Below are 10,496 nucleotides of genomic sequence, written 5' to 3' on the forward strand. Positions count from 1 at the left end.
TTGTCTCTTCATCTGCTTTTGTTGCTATTGTTTATTTTGTTCTTTTTGTAGGCTTTTTTTTTTGTTTGGTGGTACTAGGGACTGAACCCAGGGGTGCTCTACCCCTTAGAACACCACCAGTCCTTTGTTTCTTTTTTCTTTTGATACAGGGTCTCACTAATTGGTGAGGCTGGCCTCAAACTTGCAATCCTCCTGCCTCAGTGTCCTGAGTAGCTGGGATTATAGGCTTGCACCACTGCGCCCAACATATTTGCTTTTAAATAAAAGTAAGAGTCTCCCTATGTTGTCCATCCATGCTGGCCTTGAACTCAAGCTCCTACTACCTCAGCCTCCCAGGTCATGGGACCATAGGCATGCTCACTTGCTATAGCACCAGGCTTCTTTCTACAGTTTTGTTCATTTGTTTGTTTTGATTTTTGAAGTACTGGGAATTGAACCCAGGGACATCCATGTGTTACACAAGGCTCTACCATGGGGCCACACCCTAGCCCTTCTGTAGTGTTTAAAGGAGATCAGGATGATTTGAGACTTTTCCTTTTTTAAATTTTTGCAGCCCTGAGGATTGAACCCAGGGGCACTTAACCACTGAGCCGCATCCCCAACCCTTTCGATTTTTTATTTTGAGACAGGATCTTTCTAAGTTGCCTAGCCTAGCCTAGAACTTGTGATCCTTCTGTCTCAGTCTTCTGAGTTTCTGGGATTACAGGCATGTGCCACCGTGCCTGGCTAAAAACAAACACTTAGAAGTAGGTTTCAGAATAACACTAGACATTTTTTGGAACAGTGGTTTTTTTGTTTGTTTGTTTGGTTTTGGTTTTGCTTTTTGTACTGGGGATTGAACCAGGGGCACTCTACCATTGAGCTACATCCCCAGCCCTTTTTATTTTTTATCTTGAGGCAGGGTCTCACTAAGTTACTGAGGTCGGCCTCAAACTTGTGATCCTCCTGCCTCAGCCTCCCTAGTAGCAAGGATTACAGCCATGCACTACAGACTGAGCTTGACTATTTCCTCTTTATGATGTAAATATTTCCCTGTGATGTAAAAATTTCCTTCTTAGCACTGGTTTAGTGACATCTCACATATTTTGATGTGCTATATTTTTATTTTCATCCAATTAAATGCTTTCTTTTACTTCCTTTGAGACTTTCTCTTTGACCTGTGTGTAATGTAGAAGTATACTCTTTCACTTTTAGGTGCCTGGATATTTTCCTTTTATCTTTCTCTTATTGGTTTCTGGTTTGATTCCTTTGTGGTCACAGAACACACACTCCGTGATTTTAATCCTTTTAAATTTGTTAAGATTTATTTTATGGTCCAGGATATGGACTATGTTGTTCTATGTTCCATGGACACTTTAAAAGAAAGTGTATTCTGCTGTTATTGGGTGGAATGTTCTATAAATGTTGATTAGATCCTGGTGGTGGATGATGTGTATATCCCTGGTGATTACCTGCCTAGAAGTTTTATCAGTTGTTTATAAAAGAATGTTAAGTCTCCAACTGTAATTGTGGATTTTTCTATTTCTTCTTTCGGATGTATTAATTTTTGCTTCGTGTGTTTTGTAGCTCTGTTGGTTTGCACATACATATTTAGAATTGCTATATCTTCCTGGTAGATTGATCTTTTTATGATTTGTAAAATTTCTCTCTGCCCACAGTAATTTCCTTGCTCTAAAGATCGCTTTATCTAATATGAATATAGCTAATCCTGCTTTCTTTTGATTAATGTTTACATGGCATATATTTTTCATTCTTTTATTTTCGACCTACCTATGTTGCATTTGGGTTCATAGTTGGGTCACCTGTTTTAATCTACTCTGCCCATCTCTGTCTTCCAATAGGTATAATCAGACTATCTGCATTTAATGTAAGTAATGATATGAAGACTTGAGTTTTTTATTTTAATTTTTGTTTTCTTCAGTACTCTTATTTGTTTCCTGAGGAGTTTTTGTTTGTTTGTTGTCCATTTCTGCTTTCTTTACCTGTATTTATTTATTTATTTATTTTTGTACCTGGGATTGAACCCAGGGGCACTTAACCACTGAGCCACATTCCCAGCCCTTTTAAAAATATTTTTAGTTGTAGATGGACACAATTCCTTTATTTCATTTATTTTTTTATATGGTGCTAAGGATTGAACCCAGTGCCTCATACATGCTAGGCAAGTGCTCTACCACTGAGCTACAACCCCAGACCTTTTTATATTTTATTTAGAGATGGAGTCTCGCTGAGCTGTTTAGTGCCTCACTAAGTTGCTGAAGCTGGTTTTGAATTTGCAATCCTCCTTTCTCAGTCATCCAAGCTACTGGTCCTTTACCTGTATTTCTGTGGGTTACCTGAATATGTTTTAGAATTCTTTTTTAATGTATCTATGATATTTTAAAAATCTTTAATGTCTTCACATGAATTTCAACAATAATATGTATTCATTATAATAAATTTAAATGATACCTAAAGTAAGAAGGAAACAACCCTGTTCTCCTGAAGAGGTATGAAATAAACTATTGTTCAAACCAACAGATAGGCAAGATTAAAAAAATGACAAGGTGGTGGTGGATGTCAGAAAATGGTACCCCAAAGTCGGGAGGTGTGATATGCCAAGAGACCTTAGAAGTTGCCTCAGATTGAAGGTCCCTGTAACCTTGTCTTCCTTTTCTTCCCCAAGCACAGGGAGGGGCTATCTCTGGAATTTCCTTACTTACATTAAGATTACCCTCCAAAGGGAACACACTGCCTTTTATTTCCACCCCAAATCTCATTATTCATGGTAGAAAAGAAGACTGAAGAATGTAACCACACCTGGATGGACTTTATTACAAAGTAATGTCTGTCCCTTTGGGGATTGAACCTGGGGGTGCTGAGCTGCATACCCAGCCCCTTTTATTTCTTATTTTGAGACATGGTCTCACTAATGCCCAGGCTGGCCTCGAACTTCTGAATCTCCAGCCTTAGCCTCCCGAGTCACTGAGATTGCAGGCATGCCACTAAAGAATCTTTTCACAAGCAAATTTCTGTCCCCGGGACCAGAAATTTTATGCCTCAATAATCACTTATAACTCCTCAAAATTGTCTACATTCTTCATTCTCACCCTCCCTATAGAACAGAGTTATACAAGTGTCTGAGTCTTGTTGGGCAGGTAGGTAATTACACTCTGTGATTGCCTCTGTGCATGCAGTATATTTGTGTATTTCTTCCTGTTTAATGTGTTTCTTTGAAACACCTGATGGGTTAAATTGAAGCCACCTGATGGGTTAACTTGTCCTTTGCAAATTGTCCTTTGCAAACTTGCTTTGTTTACTTTGGCTCTGCATTCTAAATTCTAAAGGGAAGCTACATCTAAATGACGAAGTTATTAACTGATAGGGTCAACCATTCCAAGAAAAAGGAACAGGAGAAATATCAATCATAAGACTTCCTAATCAGTGAACTTTAGATTAGATTTACAGAACCTAGAACATCTGGTGACCTTTAGATGATATCAGAATATGCATCAAAGAAATGGACTACTGCAGGACTAAAGATTACTTTAGTGTCCACCCCTCTGTGGCTAAAAACACACTTCCTTAAATGTCCTATATTAGCACTCTGTTGTGGTTGTTAGGTAAGTTAGTTCTTAGGATGATAGCCCCCATGTTAGCCAACTTTTCTTTGCTGTGACCAAAATACCTGATAGAAACAACTTAAAGAAGGAAAAGTTTATTTTGGTTGATGGTTTCAGAGGTTTCAGTCCATGGCAGGCTGACTCCCTTTGCTCTGGGTCTGAGGTGAAGCAGAACATCATAGCAGAAGGGTGTGGAGGAGGAAAGCTGCTCAGCTCATGGCAGTTGACAGCCAGCCAAGCAGAGAAAGAGGGACAGAAGAAGGGGCCAGAGACAAGAAAACTCCTTCTAGGAAATGCCCCCAGTGACGCATTTCCTCCAACTATATCCCACTTCCCAATAACATATTTAAATGATTAATCCATCAAGTGGATTAATCCACTGATGAGGTTAGATCCCTCATGATTCAATAATTTCCTCAAAGTCTCACCTCTGGATATTGCTGCATTGGGGACCAAGTCTTTATAGAAGAGACTTTGGGGGTACAATCCAGATTCAAACCATAACAGCCCCCATTTTTCACTCGACTAACTCATTATTATAATAACTTCTTTCTCTATCACTGTGTTGCCTTTCTAATTAGTTTTCATGTGTACAGCATGCGGTCCTGTCTTTTGCACAGTAATGAATTCATTTCAGGGAACCTTCTGAGAGTGAAGGGAAGCCTAGCTATATAGATAGGGTGTAAGGGGAAAATATAAATGGAAAAAAAAGAAAAAGAATATTATGAAAAAGAATGATGGTGGGCACAATGGCACACACTTATCATCCCAGGGACTCAGGAGGCTGGGGCAGGAGGATCACAAGTTTGCGACCACAAATGTGCCAATAGCAGTTGGTGTTATCTGGTACAGAGCAAGGGACACCCAGAGGCCTATGGGAATGCTGAATTGGGAGCACTAGCCAATGTTAATGCTTCCTTGTGTGGAGCCAAAGCCAAAGCCATCCAGAACAAGCATAAAGCATGTTGTTCCACCTTCTCAGGGCCCAGCTCCCCTTCCTAGGATCAGCCTCACCCAGCCTGGAAGAACAGTGTCTTTAAAATGTCAGATCAAGCCAGGTGTGGTGGCACAGGAGGCTGAGACAGGATTGCAAGTTTGAGGCCAGTCTCAGCAACTTTTTAAAGCCCTGGGCAACTTAGTGAGATCCTATCTCTAAATAAAAATAAATAAATAAAAAGTGCTGGGGATGTGCCTCAGTGGCTCAGTGGTTGAGCCACTGGATTCAATCCCCAGCCCCTCCTCCCAAAGAACCCCACCCCCAATATCCTGCATTGGTCAGGGTATAGGCCAGAGTTTCTCAGCCTCAGCACTATTGACATAAATCTTTGTTGTAGAGGACTGTCCCATGTATCTTAGAATGTTTAGCAGCATCCCTGGCCTCTACCCAGCAGACAACAGTAGCATCTCTAACCCTTGCCTGCAGGTTCTGCAGTATTGTAAGTGTACAGTTTCTTTGTGATTACCCTAGATTTTACACTGTACATCGTAAGTTATCACAGCCTACTAGTGTCTGCATTTTATCAGTTTAAATGACGTATAGCAATCTTACTTCCCTATAAATCTTTCCCCGTCCCTTACTTATAATTGTCCTATATATTTCCTCTACATACACGGAGGCCCACATTACATGATGTTATCTTTTTTGCTTCAAAAGTCAGAAGGGTTGGAAGTGGTGGGGCACACCTCTAATCCCAGCAATTTGGAAGGTTGAGGCAGGAGGATCACAAGTTCGAGGCCAGACTCAGCAACTTAGCAAGACCCTAAACAACTTAGTGAGACCCTGTCTCAAGATAAAAAATAAAAAGGGCTGGAAATGTAGCTCAGTGGAAAAGTGACTCTGGGTTCATTCCCCAGTATTAAAAAAAAAGTCAAAAAGGTCCAGGCATGCTGGCACATGCCTGTAATCCCACATACACAGGAGGTTGAGGCAGGAGGATTGCAAGTTCAAGGCCAGTCTGGGCTGATAAGCAAGATCCTGTCTCAAAAGAAAAGTTTGAGAAAGGGCTGGGATTGCAGTTCAGTGATAGAGTATTTGTCTAGTAGGCATGAGGCCCTGGGTTCCATCCCCAGTACTATGAAATCAAAAATAAACTCAAGAGAAGAGGGAACATCTGTCATATTTACTCATATCATTATTACTCTCTCCCTTATTTTGTATTCCTTACTGTTGTTCTTAGATCCATTCTTTTCTCATTGCTGTTATTTTTAAAGAATTTCCTGCTTTTCCAAGGACAATGTCTAGAGGCACCCAGAATGGTCCAGCATTTGACATACTGTCTTAGACTTTCCTACGATACAGGCTCTAACAAACTAGGCTGTCTCGAACCCCTGGTAATAGAATTGTTTATCTTTATACAAAAAAGGTTTGAAAAGCACCAAAATCTGCGTGTGTTGTGTGCCCAGGCAGACTTCGAGGGATTCGTGCTCTGAGACCTAACATCCTTGTGGGATTGTCTAAAACAAAAAAACATGTCAGCAGGGCCTGTGGTTGCTCCATGCATGCTTTCCTTATTGAGGAACAGAAAATCATTGTGAAAGTGTTGAAGGCATAAGCACAGAGTCAGAAAGCCAAATAAAAAAATGAATCTTTTTTGAATAATAAAGTCAAAAGGATTAAAAAAAAAATTCCTTTAGCTGTTCTTTGAGGGTAGGTCTGCTGGCGATAAATTCTGTTAAATTTCCTTTATCTGATAATGTCTTGATATTGCCTTCTTTCCTGAAGAGTATTTTCATAAAATATAGAATTCTGAGTTATTAATTTTTTTTTTCAACACTTAAAAAATATTCTGTCACTTTCTTATGACCTACATGGTTTCTAAGGAGAAACCCATGGCCATTTGAATTGTTTTTCCGATAGGTAAGGTGTCATTTCTCTTTTGTTGACTTTAAAACTTTTTCTTTAGCCAGTTGAGGTGGCATGCCTTTAATTCCAGTTGCTCAGGAGGCTGAGGCAGGCAGATCAGAATTTTGAGGACACCTGGGTGACTTAGCAAGACCCTGTCTCAAAATAAAAACATATAAAGGGCTGGGGATGTAGCTCAGCAGCGGAGCACTTGCCTAGCAGGTGTGAGGGCCTGGGTTCTATCCCTAGTACAGAAAAGAAAACTTCAGGTTTGTTTTTTGAAATTTGTCATATGACATGGTACGGATTTTTGAATTTAGCTTGTTTGAGGTTCCCTTAGTTTCTTGAATCTGTGAGTTTGTTTTTTGCCAAAATTGGAAAGCTTTCAGCCATTATTTTTTCAAATACTTTTTCAACTCCACATCCTTTATCTCTTTTTCTCATGACTCCAAGACATGGAGATTTTTGAAAACTTATTTTGTTACATTTTATTTTTCTGGTGTTAGGGATTAAGCCAGGGTCTTACACAATATAGTTCCACAGATTCCTGAGGCTCTGTAGATTTATTTTTTTCAGTGTTCCCTCAATTCCTGTTGTTAAGGTTGGGTAGTTTCTATTGTTCTGTCTTCAATTTCACTGATTTCCTCCTCTCTCTTTTCCATGCTGATTTTCAATCAGTCGAGTTTTAAAATTTGGATTATTTTATTTTTCAGTTCTAAAGATTCCATTTTTTAATCTTTTGTTTCTTTATTGGAATTTTTTATTTCTTTTCTTATACTTTCTATTTTTTAACTTGTTTTAATTGTGTTTATAACTGTTCCTCAAAGAATTTTTATGACTGTTGCTTTGAAATCCTTGTCAGATAATTCTAATATCTCATTGCTGACAATATCTCATTGCTGGCTTCTGTTAATTGTCTTTTTTAAAAGCAAGTTGAGATTTCCTTGATACTTGGTATGATGAATGATTTTAGATTGTATCCTGGATACAATATCCAGGATACATGATATATTTAATATCATAACATTCTGAATTTAATTTATTGAGGACTTTTTTTTTTTTGGTGCTGGGAATTGAACCCAGGTCCTTGTGCATATAAGGCAAGCACTCTACCAACTGAGCTATATACCCAGCCCCTGAATTTAATTTAATTCTTCTATTTTGATAGTCCTCTTCTGACACTATGCTTTCAGGAAAATATGGTCACAACCTCCTTCTTACCAGGGTGATGTAGAAATCTAGATTTTTCCTTCAGCTTCTATTAACACTGAAGGAATTGAAAGTAGTGCCTTCTTACTATGGAAAAATGGTGAAAGTCCTAATTCTCCACTAGTCTTCCTGTCTTTTGGGGTTCTTGGATTCTTCTTTTAATGGAAATATTGTGAGGGGTGGACATGGGAAGGTATGTGACGATGACATCAGTATAATGATCACAAGATGTTTTATGGTGGTCTGATCATTCTCAGGATCTTTAGGCTGACAGAGAAAGAACAAGTCAGAGGAAGAACAAGCAAGATGCAGTTACTTGGGTCAATGATTGGGTGTTCGATCCCAGGACTGTAACAGCTCCAGAATATTGTTTACCAATTCCAAAGAAAGAATTTTATAATTTTAACTATTACATTTAGTGTAGGGTCCATTTGGAATTTGTATGGTGAGCTTTAGGGGTGCAATTTAATACTTTTGCATGTGAATATCCAACTGTTTGAGCACCATTTGCTGTAAAGTCTATTCTTTCCCATTGAATTATCTTAGATCCCTTGTCAAAAATCACTTGCCTGGCATGCACAAGGCCCTGGGTTCCATCCCCAGCACTACAAAAAGAAAATAAAAGTCTATTGACCATAAATGTGACTCTTACTCTATCGGTCTATATGTCTATCCTTGTGGCTATACTACATGGTCTCAGCTACTATAAATTGTAGTAAGTATTGAAATCAGGAAGCTGGGTTAGGGAGGTGGCTCTGTTGTAGAACACATGCCAAGCATGTACAAGACTCTGGGTTCAGTCCCTAGTTTGGGAAGAAGAAGGAGAAGCCAGGGGAAGTTTAAGTCTGTCAACTTTACTCTTTAAAGAAAAATTGTCTTGGCTTTTCTATGTCCTCTGAATTTCCATTGGAGTTTTAGAATCAACTTGTTAATTTCTACAAAGTAACTAGATGGAGTTTTGGTTGAAATGGCATTGAATTTGTAGATAACTTGGGAGAATATAGTGATCTTAACAATATTAAATCTTTTTATTTTTTTTCTTTTCTTTTTTAAATTTGTTCTATTTAGTTATACATGACAGCAGAATACATTTTGATTCATTGTACACAAATGGAGTACAACTTTTCATTTCTGTGGTTGTACATGAAGTAGAGTCACATCATTCATGTAATCACACATATACATAGGGTAATGTTTGTCTCATTCCACCATCTTTCCTTTCCTCTCCCCTCTCCCCTCCCCTTATTTCTCTCTACACAATCCAACATTCTTCCATTCTTCCCTCACCACCCCCCACCATTATGTATCAGAATCCACTTATCAGAGAAAACATTTGGCCTTTGGTTCTTTGGGATTGGCTTATTTCACTTACTTAGCATGATAGTCTTCAACTCCATCCATTTACCTGCAAATGTCTTAATTTTATTCTTCTTTATGGCTGAATAATATTCTATTGTGTATATATACCACAGTTTCTTTATCCATTCAACTATTGAAGGGCATTTTGGTTGGTTCCACAATCTAGCTTTTGTGAATTGAGCAGCTATAAACATTGATATGGCTGTGTCACTGTAATATGCAAAGTTTAAGTCCTTTGGGTATAAACTGAGAAGTGGGATAACTGAGTCAAATGGTAGTTCCATTCCAAGTTTTCTGAGGAATCTCCATACTGCTTTCCAAAGTGGTTGCACCAATCTGCAGTTCCAGTAACAATGTATGAGTGGACCCTTTTCCCCACATCCTTGCCAACATTCATTATTGCTTGTTTTTGATAATTGCCATTCTGATTGGAGTGAGATAAAATCTTAGAACAGTTTTGATTTGCATTTCCCTAATTGCAAGAGATGATGAACATTTTTTCAAATGTTTATTGATCAACTGTATTTCTTCTTCTGCAAAGTATCTGTTCAGTTCCTTAGCCCATTTATTGATTGCATTATTAGGTTTTTTTGTGTTACGTTTTTTGAGTTCTTTATGTATCCTAGAGATTAGTGCTCTATCTGAGGTGCCTATGGTAAAGATTTTTATTCCATTCTGTAGGCTCTCTCTTTACATTATTGATTGTTTCCTTCACTGAGAAGAAGTTTTTTAGTTTGAATCCATCCCATTTATTGATTCTTAATTTTGCTTCTTGTGCTTTAGGAGTCTTGTTAAGGAAGTCAGGTGTAGAGACATGTTTAAGCAGCTCTAAGATCTTGGCTGGTGTTGGGCCAAGAGGTGGCGAATAATTAGTGTTAATACGGTGTGATCTCTCATGACCTTTTGCCTTATTGGTTAATGTCTCCTCTGCGCTAGTGGTCAACAGATGTTTCTCATTCATTCTTAATTGGTACTGTGGTGCATGCTTCAACCGTGCTACTTAATCCTAAGCTCTTCACCTGGGAGGAGATCGCAGGATGGAGGACCAAAGCCACACCTCTAGGTCGCAGGTTGCAGGCCGCAGGACGCAGGCTGCAGGCTACAGGCTGCAGGCCATACACCGCACCCCACACCTCCAAGAAGTGACCCACCTCTGAAAGCGTAGACTCTTTGAAAGCGTAGCACCTTTAAAATTCAGCAAAGTCTCTCTTCCTCTAAGCAAAGCCTCTCTTCCTCTAAGCAAAGCCTCTCTTCCTCTAGGCAAAGCCTCTCTTCCTCTATAAACTAGTGAATAAGCAAACAAGCAAGAAAGCAGCCCACTAAAAAGATAATAGAAGTAATTCATTCCCAGTCCACCTACGATTCCTTCCAGCGGGATTGTTGCTGCGGGCGGCAACAGTCAGGTCCTAAGCCAACATGATGAAGATTGGGCCTACTTTTTCTTCTATCAGGCACAGGGTCTCTGTTCTAGTGTCTAAGTCTTC

At 39.0% G+C, this 10,496-nt stretch overlaps 1 pseudogene across 1 annotated transcript; it reads left to right on the forward strand.

Annotated features, from left to right (window-relative positions):
* The first annotated feature begins 5,855 nt into the window (after positions 1–5,855).
* On the forward strand, positions 5,856–6,178 carry LOC306651364 (large ribosomal subunit protein eL34-like; annotated as a pseudogene). The gene has a single exon. The product of its transcript is annotated as a large ribosomal subunit protein eL34-like (transcript).
* Positions 6,179–10,496: the final 4,318 nt, after the last annotated feature.

Source organism: Sciurus vulgaris (assembly GCF_902686455.1).
Source record: "Sciurus vulgaris genome assembly, chromosome: X".
NCBI classification, from domain to species: domain Eukaryota; kingdom Metazoa; phylum Chordata; class Mammalia; order Rodentia; family Sciuridae; genus Sciurus; species Sciurus vulgaris.